The following is a 12,833-nucleotide window of genomic DNA, read 5'->3' on the forward strand; positions in this document are numbered from 1 at the left end:
TACGGGATGAGGATGGTAAATTACAGTGATAGTTGTTTGTTAATTTACGTTTGACAGCTTCACTTACAGCACTGTTATTTTTTTTCTCACAGTACCACCACCACCACCACCACCACCACCACCACCACCACCACCACCACCACCTGCGCTGCCAGGTATTGTGTAACGAGAATTCTGGTGCGACTGTCATCGTTACACTACTGTACATGTGTCCTGGATACTGTATAGTACATGTTACAAATTGACAGCTTCACTTACAGCACTGTTATTTTTTTTCTCACAGTACCACCACCACCACCACCACCACCACCACCACCACCACCACCTGCGCTGCCAGGTATTGTGTAACGAGAATTCTGGTGTGACTGTCATCATTACACTACTGTACATGTGTCCTGGATACTGTATAGTACATGTTACAAATTGACAGCTTCACTTACAGCACTGTTATATTTTTTCTCACAGTACCACCACCAACACCACCTGCACTGCCAGGTATTGTGTAATGAGAATTCTGGTGCGACTGTCATCGCTACACTACTGTACATGTGTCCTGGATACTGTATAGTACATGTTACAAATTGACAGCTTCACTTACAGCACTGTTGTTTTTTTTCTCACAGTACCACCACCACCACCACCACCACCACCACCACCACCTGCGCTGCCAGGTATTGTGTAACGAGAATTCTGGTGCGACTGTCATCGTTACACTACTGTACATGTGTCCTGGATACTGTATAGTACATGTTACAAATTGACAGCTTCACTTATAAATTATGCACCAGTGGAGGGCTGATGGTACTGTGTACCACCAGCAAATTTCTTAATGGTACTCCATACCACCCTACTGTTCTTTCACAACTGGGTACAGTACTATACAGTACTTAATGAACCATTGTTTGGATTTTCGCATTAGGAATTTTTGCATTTGGGGTGCCATCATCTGGATACTGAGGGAGCGAGTAGGGTTAGGGTTGTGCTGCGGCCATGGGTGGTTAGGTTTAGGCAACACCAGGGGGGACTTAGGGTTAAGCACCAAGTGGGAGGTTTAGGCTGCTTGAGGGTAGGTTTTTGGTTAGGGGGGGGGATATACTTAACAACCCCCAGTGGGGATTTTCCAATTCGGTATTTTTGCATTCGGGATGCCATCGTCTGTAATACTGAGTGCCGGCATACTGTATCTTATGATATTTTATGATTTATTTTTATCCATTATTTACTGTACTGTATTTCATTGTACTGTACAGCAGCTTATTTAAGTGTGATTTTTCCACAGCAGCGCATGCCCCATCTGACCAGCAGAGCTCCGGAAGTGGTAATCATTATTTTTGTTACAGACACACTAGTTTCCTACAGTATTACTGTAATTTTTTTATTTTACAATACTTGTTATCTTGTACACACAGACTGCCTCGTTATTGATACGGAGCCAGATGAGGAGGAGGAAATGGGGGAGCCTTCAGGCCAGCCTGGTAAGAATTGTAATCTACTGTACAGTACTCTACTGTACTGTATTGTACATTTATTATTTATTGATTTATTAACAGTACCAATGGCTTGGGTTTGCGTGACCAGTGGTCAGGATTCCAGCAGTCAAGTGACCGACAGCGGTATCCTGATTGCAGAAATCCCATCAGGTTGAGGTACTGTATGGTATCGAAACCCTACTCCACTAACCCCTAACCCTCCATTTATACTCTGGTATTTTAGATGCAGGTACAGTACGTCCCCTACAAATGGACGGTCATTCCACACTCCGGCTAAGAATGTCTCTCTGCCTCTCTACTTTCTGTAGCACTGTACTACTGTAAAGTATTGGATAATACTTTAGTACAGAAGTATTGGAAATAACAATGGCAAATTTGACTTTTCTTTTTGTTTTTTTATATTCAACACAGATGTCACTTACGTGGACTCGGAGGAGGAGGAGGAGACCCAGTATAGTAAGTACAGTAGGATTTTCTCAAGCCCATTCTTAAAAGTATTGACCAAGTCCACTTTTATTACTTTTCAGGCAGGGAATTCCAAACGTACAGTATTTCCCTCACTGTGAAGACCCCTTTTCACCTCTGTATGCGAAATCTCCTCTCCTCCAACACGAGTGACTGTGCACGTGTCCTCTGTGTCGATCTTATCAAAAACAGTTCATGTGTATTGTCCCCTTACTGTATATATTTGTAAAGGTTAATCATGTTCCCTCTTAATCTCCTCTTTTCCAATGTAAACATGCCTAGCCTAGCAAGCCTTTCCTCGTATTCCAGCTTCTCAATCCACTTGATCACTTTGGTCGCCCTCCTCCTAAACCTTTTCCAGTTCCACGATATCCATTTTGTAGTATGGTGCCCAAAATTGTGCATCCTACCCACCCTCCACTAGCCTAAACCTCCAATCATACTCTGAATCCAGACTCAGCATTTTGAATGTCGGGATCCAGACAGCAGGTGTTTTAAATACAGGTACAGTACAGTACTGTATGTCCCCTACCACTGGATAATCATTCTGCTCCTACTGTATTATGAATATCTCTCTGCCTCCTGTAGCACTGTACTACTGTAGACTACTGTGCAATTTTGTAGTAACTGTACTCTACTGTATTTTGTTTATAATCTTTTTTTTATTTTCCACTCAGTAATTATTGACAGTCAGGAGGACGAAGAGGAAGAGGAAGAGGAGAAGCCCTCTCCCCAACTTGGTAAGTAAACTGCAGTATTGTACTGTACTGTACTGTACATTGTGTTAAACCAATGCATTGGGTTTACGTGACCAGCAGTCAGGATTCCAGCATTCAGGCGACAGACAGTGGCATCCTGATTGCAGCAATCCCAACAGGGTGAGGTACGGTATCCTAAACCTCTTCCACTACCCCCTAAATCTGGGCTCAACATTCTCGTCTCTGTGTGCAAAATCTACTCTCCTCCAACCTGACTGAATTTTTGTTATACTGTATTCAACACAGAATACAAAAGTACAAAAGTATATTTCATGTAATTTTTGTTTTCACAGGCCCTACACTTTCACAGGCCGTGGCGGAGGAGGAGGAGTACTCCCTGTCCCCCACCACACTGCACCCATCAAGTAAGTCCAGTCTGGTACATCTTGACTCTGCAGAGCCAGTTTGAGCAAGGAGAGATTGGTTGCTTCTTTTTTTGGTGGTGTCCCAAACCAATCAGTCATTTCAGCCAGAGTCATGTGGCAGACCCTGTGGCTGAAATGATGGGTTTGTTAAAGTGTGCATATCCTGTTTATACAACACAACGGTGGGAGTGCCCAAGGACAATTCCATCTTGCGCCTCTTTTTTTATTTATTTATCTTTGCATCATGTGATGTTTGTGGCAAATTTTTATAAGTGCCATCCTGTCTGACACTGCAGTGCCACTCCTAGATGGGCCAGGTGTTTGTGCCGCCCTCTTGGGTCACTTACAGTAGCTTAGTCATCCAGCGACCTTGTTGCACATTTTAGGACTAAAAATAATATTGTGAGGTGTGAGGTGGAAATTATGGTTATTGCGGTTAATAATACTATAGGCTCAAAATTTCACACAAATTCTATGATTTAAGCTGTTTTTGAGAATTTTTTTTTTTTTTTTAAAACACCCAAATCCAAAACGCATCTGAATCCGACAAAAATTCGAAAGGGTGGTTTTGGCAAAACACGTCCAAATCCAAAACCAAACCACAAAACCCGAAAAATTTCCGGTGCACATCTCTAGTTTTAATAAAGTCCAGGAGGGAAACATTCTCCTAATGAAGACACTGCAAGCAATAGGACACGAGGATGTGCACGGAGACTGGAGGGGGGCGAGGTTCAGGGGAATTTTAAGAAAAATTACTTCACAGAAAGTGCAGTGGACAAGTGGAATAGCCTCCCATCAGAGGTGATAGAGCCTAAAACAGTAGAGCTACAGTATTTAAACATGCATGGAAGAGACATACATAAGGATATCCTTACAAAGAAATAAGGATCAAATAAGGTTTGATGTAAAAAAAAAGAGGCAGATTAGATGGGCAAAGTGGTTCTTACAGTATTTGTCGTCAAATTCTATGTTTCTGTATGCAGACCCTCCAACATGACCCGCCGCACTGCTCTGTTTCTAGACTTCCCTCTTAATTTATGAATTCCATCACCTGTGTTGAACTAGTTAAATGATAAGAATGCTGTTTCTTCACAGGTGATGGCAATAATAAATTAAGAGGGAAGTCCAGAACCAGAGCATTTTGTACCTAGTGGGGCGGGTCATGTTGGAGGGTATGTGTATTTCCTGTAATGAACCTTTTTTTTTCTCATTAATGTTTTTTTTCACAGGCCCTACACTGGAACAGGCCACTGAGGAGGAGGAAGATGATGATGAGGCGGCATTTAGTGGTAAGAATTATTACTGACATTGATCTGATGCCATCAGAGTAGCACTTTTCATCAGATTTTTCTGGCAAATGCGTAGAAATCGGATGAAAATTGTTTTTGTTTGAACTGGTGATATTGCCCATACAGTAGCAACCGATCACATTCCACATTAACATTTACAGTATCTAGTTACACTTACAGACGATAATACAGTACAGTAGGTAATATTTGATTGGTTGCTACTGTATGGACAACATCACCTGTTCTAAAAAAAACACCCATCTTACTCAATTTCTCTCTCTCTCTCTCTCTCTCTCTCTCTCTCTCTCTCTCCCCTTGTCACTGTCTCTCCATTCATCTCTCTCTCTAGATACTGTCAGTGATGAATTTCCCATTAGGCACGAGAGGCACGTACTGTACCTAGTGGCGGCATCTGTTTGGGGGCCTCAGTTGGATGCTTACAGTATGCTAATACTGTCATCCCAAAAATTACCACTACAGTAACTGCTAAATATTTTAAGTGTACTGTACAATATGCACATACAGTACTGTACAGTATACATAATTCAAAAGAAAAAAGAGTTGCTACCTTATTCTAGTCATAATCACCGGCATACGGGCCACTCACAAATTTTCTGATGGTCTCGGTGGGGTCCCTTGGAATCACCATGCCTGTCACAAGCATACCTTTTTTTACCCACCTGTCACTGGGCCTGGACACTAGTGTACTATTACTATACTTTTTACTGTATACTGTATCTTATAATATTTTTCTCTTTTACCCACAGACGACGAGCCAGAATACATTTTTGGTAAATATACTGTACAGTAGCAATAGTTGGTACTGTAATTACAGTATTTTTTTTCTCCAACATTATTTTAAGACAAACTGATATGACTAACTGTATTTTATCTTTTTACAGTCCGTCGCCAACCAGTGGAGGAGACACCTGGTAATAAAATATAAATACATAATGCACTGTACTGTATTCTAACTTACTGTAACATGTATAACACTGAGCTGATCATCTTCACACCCTCTGACATAACCTTACAGTACATACTGTACTTTCTCTCTTTTTTCACCCTCTTCACTCCACAAATGCATGCTGCGTTTCCTGACTACTGATATAATAGTGTGCAGAGCGTAGCGAGGCACCGTGCCCACCGCGTGGCGAGCGAAGCAAGCATGCAAGGGGCTGCGTTCCGCTCGCCGCCCCTGTCGGGATTGTGTGGTCGGGATTCCGGCGTCTGTATTTTGACCGCCGGGATCCCGTCCAGCGGGATTACGTACTGATCTCCAGTCTGAGCCTGCCCTAGGCATAGGCATACTTGCCAAATGCCTAGGGGCACAAGCAGCTTCTGCTGATTAATATGATATGCAGCATGCCTACAGTATATTCTGTGTGTGACTGCGTCTGTATCTGCATACAAAATGCATTACTAATGTGCAGCATTATGTGTATAAGGGGTACTACAGTACTTTGTTGTGTAACATATACTGTAGCAAGGGCACTACTGTGTGGTCTAATGTGAACAAAGAGCAATATGATGTGATGCAATGTGAATAAGTGGGAATACTTTGAGGAGTAATGTGGTACTATCCTATGATGTAACGAGAATAAGAGACACTATTGCATGATATGTTGTGAATAAAGTTGCAGTACTGTGTGGCGTCATTTCAGATTGGGGAATTACTGTGTGGCCATGCCCCTTCCCAGCAAGAACATGCACCGTTTTGGGATGCACACCGAATGTGCACACTGTTGCTATTTTAAACATACAGTAGGTTGGAGGAGCACCAAAATGAGGACTGCTATGGTTGAGGGGTGATGGTGCTGGGAAAGGGGTACAGGGTCAGAGGCGGAAATAGCGTGTGTGCAAGGGGGCAGCATCCAAAAACTTGACTAGGGAATCATATTGGTTATGGCTGGCTCTGAGTACAGTCCACTATTATTGATAGTACTCCCTACAACACCACCTACAGTACTGTAACCCTCTTTTTTCTGAAGCTGTCATGAAATGTCATGACTGCTAATACATAAATGTCTACAGTATTTGTACTGTGGTGTTTTATTCCTTTGACAATTTGTTTATGACCTATTGAAGCTAAACTCTTGTACAGTACTTTATATTTTGAATACCAGCAATACAGTATAATACTGTACCTACAGTATACAGTAGTAATTGTATAGTATTTGAATGTGACTAATGTTTTTTTTCTCCAATATAGTGCCAATAATTTATGGGGGCCCTAGACAGGGGCAAGATAGGTAGGCTGGCCCAGAAGCGGGCAGGCAGCAGCCCACTTATACAAGAGGTAAACTAAAGCAATGTTTAAATTACCTCGACAGCATACAGTAGTGTTCGATTTACTGTACTTACAATACAGTACTGTACATTGTAAATAACAAGATTGTCTAATATAGAGTAAAGTACTGTATTGCCATTACTACACTGTAAAGTATTCAGTATTTGTTTTGTAATACTGTCCTTTTTTTCCCCACAGAACAGTTGCAGCGTGCCATCCTGCTCCTGCGGGTGGTGGTCCACCTGTTAGTGGACCACTTTTTTCATTTTATTTTAAGATCTATTTAATTTTAATTTGTTTAATAAATATTTTTGTTATTGTACTCCATTGTATAGTATCTTTTTCTACTGTATAAGATAGGCATACTGTACACCATACAATTATCTGGCAGATAATCTGCCAGATCTGGCTGTTTGGAATTAAATTCTGGTAATGGATGAGAGCAAATGACAATCATCCATTACCATAATTTCATTCCAAACAGCCAATGTACAGGCAGCAGTTGATTGATACTGTATGCACACTTCTCTGTCTTTTTACTGTTTTATACTGTACATCTACCCCATGTGTGCTTTACAAGGAATGCAGAACGATGCATCAAGGGACATGGCAGCAGTACAGTACAGTACAATGCAAGGGACTAGGACACTATCTCACAGTAGATTGAGCATACTGTACATTGTAGCAATAGCATACAGTAAGTGTGACATGTACAGTATAATACAGTGGGTGGTATGTACAGTATCACTGGGAAACTGATTAGGATCAACTGGTAATGTACAGTACCAATGGTAACCTACTGTACTGTATATACAAAGTTGTATGTACTACAAAGTGCTAGTACAGTAACCGTATGACCCTGCCTGGATGAAGCCATCAGAAGCCATAGACTCATGCCCAGTAACAGGGGGATAAAATGGGGGACACTTCTACCATGCCCCTGAAATGCCCAAGTATTCTGCCCCTCAGCAAGCTTGTGCATACAGTACAACCCCTTCTCTTGAGTCACAGTGCTCCCCAGGCCGCCACAGACACCAGTGAAACAAGATGCCTAACCAAGTTGTTTTACATACAGTATACCACTCTTAATTGAATTCCCATCATACAGTAGTACTAATTTATACAGTACAGGAAGTTGGGAATACAAACATTGGAAACCACGTCATGTTTATTTTAAGAAACACTTTATTTACGGACAAAATCATTAGGAACATGTAACATCACAATGGACTCAGACGCTTGGGGATTGAAACACTTTATTTTCAGCATGGACATGGGACAAAATTATTAGGAACATGTAACATCACACATATTGTTATAAGAAAGCCAACATCACACATACTGTACGGTACTTTAATCAAAAGGTAACAGCACAAATACAGTAACAATATCAACTTTAACATTTTTATAATTTGTTTTTTTGTGGTGGGGGGTGCGGGGTAATGGTTTTTGTACTTTATTTTTAGGTTTTGCTTTTTTGTATTATTTTTCGTTTTTGTCTTTTTTGCTTTTTAACACTGTTGCATACGGACACCAGAACGGAGAACGGAAACGGACAACAGCAGCCCCTGGATGGACACAGCCCAATGGACTCAGACGCTTGGGGATTGAAACACTTTATTTTCAGCATGGACGTGGGACAAAATCATTAGGAACATGTAACATCACACATATTGTAATAAGAAAGCCAACATCACACATACTGTACGGTACTTTAATCAAAAGGTAACAGCACAAATACAGTAACAATATCAACTTTAACATTTTTATAATTTGTTTTTTTTTGTGGTGGGGGTGCGGGGTAATGGTTTTTGAACTTTATTTTTAGGTTTTGCTTTTTTGTACTTTATTTTTTTTATTTTTAGGTTTTGCTTTTTTGAATTATTTTTCGTTTTTGTCTTTTGCTTTTTAACACTGTCGCATACGGACACCAGAATAGAGGACTGACAACAGCAGCCCCTGGATGGAAACGCAGCCCAAGGCCCCAGATGGACACAGCACAATGGACTCGGCTGCTACTGGATAGATACAGCAGCGCCCAAAAAATCAACTGGTGACAGTGAAATAAAAGGGGAAACTTGTACCAGGCCCTTACATTACCAGGAATGTGGTGAGCCAAGTTCATGCACTCCCCTTTGAGTAACCGTGCTGCTCCAAGTGGATTCAGCACAGTGCATGCAGCCCCAGAAAATGTACAGGTCATACAGGTACAGTGACACAATTTTTTAGCTTCAGCTGTGTGAAGCTGATGTGCTGAAGCTAGGAAGTAGGTAATGATCTGGTTTCATCATAGTGGAGCTTCCAAGTCATTTTCCTCTTCATTCTCAGCGCAGCGTTTATGGTATCCCTTATCTTCCTCTTTTCTGGAGCACCAATCCTCATGCGGCGTTCACACCTAGCCATGATGTCATGTACCAGATTTTTGGGCAGCGGAAGTTTGCCCTTGGAACCATCAAAGTTCACACGATTGGCCCACGTCAAGTATTTGTTGTATTGTACATGGTACTGGAACAGAGAATATGCATATTTCTGAATATGTCCATTTGAAGCTCTGTACAGATGGTCGTCCAGGGAAGTTGAGATGACAGCCAGGGCAATATTGTTCAGAGAGCCTCCGTATCTATTTAGAAGTGGCCTGTGAGCAGGTGTGCTGGTCATCATTGGTGTTCCTGGCAACAGCACACTTGAATCCAGGCCTCTGCGGTCGTCCAGCCCGCTGCGGTCCTCCAGGCCTCTGCAGTCCTCCAGGCCTCCTCTGCGGTCCTCCAGGCCTCCTCTGCGGTCCTCCAGGCCTCCTCTGCAGTCCTCCAGGCCGCTGACTTCACCCAGGCCTCTGCGGTCGTCCAGGCCTCTGCGGTCCTCCAGGCCTCTGCGGTCCTCCAGGCCTCTGCGGTCCTCCAGGCCTCCTCTGCGGTCCTCCAGGCCTCCTCTGCGGTCGTCCAGGCCTCCTCTGCGGTCCTCCAGGCCTCCTCTGCGGTCGTCCAGGCCTCCTCTGCGGTCGTCCAGGCCTCCTCTGCGGTCGTCCAGTCCGCTGCTGTCATCCAGGCTGCTGCGGTCGTCCAGGCTGCTGCGGTCGTCCAGTCCTCCTCTGCGGTCCTCCAGTCCTCCTCTGCGGTCCTCCAAGCTTCCTCTACGGTCGTCCAGGCCTCTGCGGTCGTCCAGTCCTCTGCGGTCGTCCAGTCCTCTGCGGTCGTCCAGGCCGCTGACTTCGTCCAGTCTGCTGCGGTCGTCCAGGCTGCTGCGGTCGTCCAGTCCTTCTCTGCGGTCCTCTAGGCCTCCTCTGTGGTCCTCCAGTCCTCCTCTGCAGTCCTCCAGGCCGCTGCGGTCGTCCAGTCCTCCTCTGCGGTCGTCCAGGCCTCCTCTGCGGTCGTCCAGGCCGCTGACTTCGTCCAGTCCAATGCGGTCGTCCAGGCTGCTGCGGTCGTCCAGTCCTCCTCTGCGGTCCTCTAGGCCTCCTCTGCGGTCCTCCAGTCCTCCTCTGCGGTCGTCCAGGCCGCTGACTTCGTCCAGTCCGCTGCGGTGGTCCAGGCCTCTGCGGTCCTCCAGGCCTCTGCGGTCCTCCAGGGCTCCTCTACGGTCCTCCAGGGCTCCTCTACGGTCCTCCAGGCCTCTACGGTCCTCCAGTCCTCTGACTTCGTCCAGGCCGCTGACTTCGTCCAGTCCTCTGCGGTCGTCCAGGCCTCTGCGGTCCTCCAGGCCTCTGCGGTCCTCCAGGCCTCTGCGGTCGTCCAGGCCTCTGCGGTCCTCCAGGCCTCGGTCGTCCAGGCCGCTGACTGGAACCGCTTGGTGGTGTGTTGCAATTATGGTGCGGCAGACTCCAACTTTTCCATTCTTCCCTTGTTTGTTCAATGACTTTCTTCATGGCTTCTACCATCTGTTCCTTTATGCCTTCTTTAAGGCCAGCCACATCGGTCTGCAGCTGATTGACCTGTCCACCAAGTTCTGCCTCCATATTGGTCACCTTACTGAGTAGCTCCTTTAGTAAAACAGGACAGGTACACTGGCAGTCCTGCACTTTGGTGTTCACATCTGTGAAATGCAACCTTCTTCGTGGTGAATGTGTCATGTCTTCTTGTCCAGGGGTGGCTACATGGTCCAAAAAAGAAGCTTCCTGATGCAGCGTGTTTGTCACGTCCTCTAGCACCGGTATTTCCAGATTCATTGGCTGAACACTGTGATCTGCAAGAGATGGAACAATGACATAATTTGCCACACCACATATCAGCCCCAACCTATTATTCTTTGCCTTGGCATTTTTTCGTGGTTTCACCACATTTTCTTTCTGAGCCGCCTTGGCAGTTTTCTTCTTCTTTTGTGGGACTAATGCAGCAAGTTTCTGTGCCACTGATGGGTGGGTTTTGGCACTCCCGTAAAATCTGGTAGTCTGCATTCTTTGTCTTTTGTCTAAAAATATAAAAACCACAATAAGAAAACATGTAAAGCACAGCATGCTAAAAATAGCAAACAACTGTACATTTTCAAATAAAGTGCACAACAGTAAAGTGCAAATACTGCACAGTATCATACTTTTTTCCCTGTGCCTCCCAACATGAACCTCTGCAGGAGGGACAGAATGCTCTGTTACGGACTTCAGTTTAAATATACAGTATGATTACCATCACCTGTGCGAACAACTATACTGTACAGTAGTTACTGTATTTGATAAGATAGGTGTTTCACCACAAGTGATAGCAATCATTCAGTACTACTGCACATAGTACACCGGGATAAGCGAGGTCTATGCACATTACGTTATACCGAGCTGGATCGCTGAGCAACCTGACAAAATGGCCGCCGACCGTGAACTCCCAGCATGTGGCAGCGCTCGGATATGGAGTGAGATACAGTATGGTATACATTTTACAGTCCAGGGGGCAATGCTGAAGGAGCGTCACAATCCCCTAGCTCAATTACACCGGCGAGGTCTATGCACATTACGTTATACCGAGCTGGATCGCTTAGCAACCTGACAAAATGGCCACCGACCGTGAACTCCCAGCACGTGGCAGCGCTCGGATATGGAGTGAGATACAGTATGGTATACATTTTACAGGCCAGGGGGCAATGCTGAAGGAGCGTCACAATCCCCTAGCTTAATTACACCGGGATAAGCGAGGTATATGCACATTACGTTATACCGAGCTGGATCGCTTAGCAACCTGACAAAATGGCCGCCGACCGTGAACTCCCAGCACGTGGCAGCGCTCGGATATGGAGTGAGATACAGTATGGTATACATTTTACAGTCCAGGGGGCAATGCTGAAGAAGCGTCACAATCCCCTAGCTCAATTACACCGGCGAGGTCTATGCACATTACGTTATACCGAGCTGGATCGCTTAGCAACCTGACAAAATGGCCGCCGACCGTGAACTCCCAGCACGTGGCAGCGCTCGGATATGGAGTGAGATACAGTATGGAATACATTTTACAGTCCAGGGGGCAATGCTGAAGGAGCGTCACAATCCCCTAGCTCAATTACACCGGCGAGGTCTATGCACATTACGTTATACCGAGCTGGATCGCTTAGCAACCTGACAAAATGGCCGCCGACCGTGAACTCCCAGCACGTGGCAGCGCTCGGATATGGAGTGAGATACAGTATGGTATACATTTTACAGTCCAGGGGGCAATGCTGAAGGAGCGTCACAATCCCCTAGCTCAATTACACCGTCGAGGTCTATGCACATTACGTTATACCGAGCTGGATCGCTTAGCAACCTGACAAAATGGCCGCCAACCGTGAACCCCCAGCACGTGGCAGCGCTCGGATATGGAGTGAGAGATGGTATACATTTTAAAATACACCGGGATAAATTGTACAGGCCAGGGAGCAATGCACAGGGACATTCATAATTTACGTATATAAATAATTGTAAACCGTAAATGAAAGAATTACCGGTCAAATACTGTATGACGAAACTGTGTCAATGAGCTGGAACACGTGAGCCTAGCAGAAGTTTTCGAAGGCAGAAACAGAGAGCAAATTATCAGGAGATTTCTGAAAGGTCGGAGAAGATCCACACATCAAGTCTGCTTACGAGGAAACAGCTTTGCAAAGTGGGTAGCGGGCGGTGACTGAGACGCTCTTTTATTCACATTCAAAGTATGCTCTGTGATTGGTGTAGGGATGAATGCGCCTATATTGGCACCAATCACAGCTGTAAGAATTCCTTT

At 44.8% G+C, this 12,833-nt stretch overlaps 1 long non-coding RNA gene across 1 annotated transcript; it reads left to right on the forward strand.

Moving 5' to 3' along the window:
- The first annotated feature begins 3,005 nt into the window (after nucleotides 1-3,005).
- Nucleotides 3,006-6,666, forward strand: LOC134947565 (uncharacterized). Its single transcript, XR_010182625.1, has 5 exons — nucleotides 3,006-3,078; nucleotides 4,308-4,367; nucleotides 5,135-5,158; nucleotides 5,270-5,299; nucleotides 6,580-6,666. It is a non-coding gene; the product is annotated as an uncharacterized LOC134947565 (long non-coding RNA).
- Nucleotides 6,667-12,833: the final 6,167 nt, after the last annotated feature.

Source organism: Pseudophryne corroboree, chromosome 8 (genome assembly GCF_028390025.1).
Source record: "Pseudophryne corroboree isolate aPseCor3 chromosome 8, aPseCor3.hap2, whole genome shotgun sequence".
Classification (NCBI taxonomy): Eukaryota; Metazoa; Chordata; class Amphibia; order Anura; family Myobatrachidae; genus Pseudophryne; species Pseudophryne corroboree.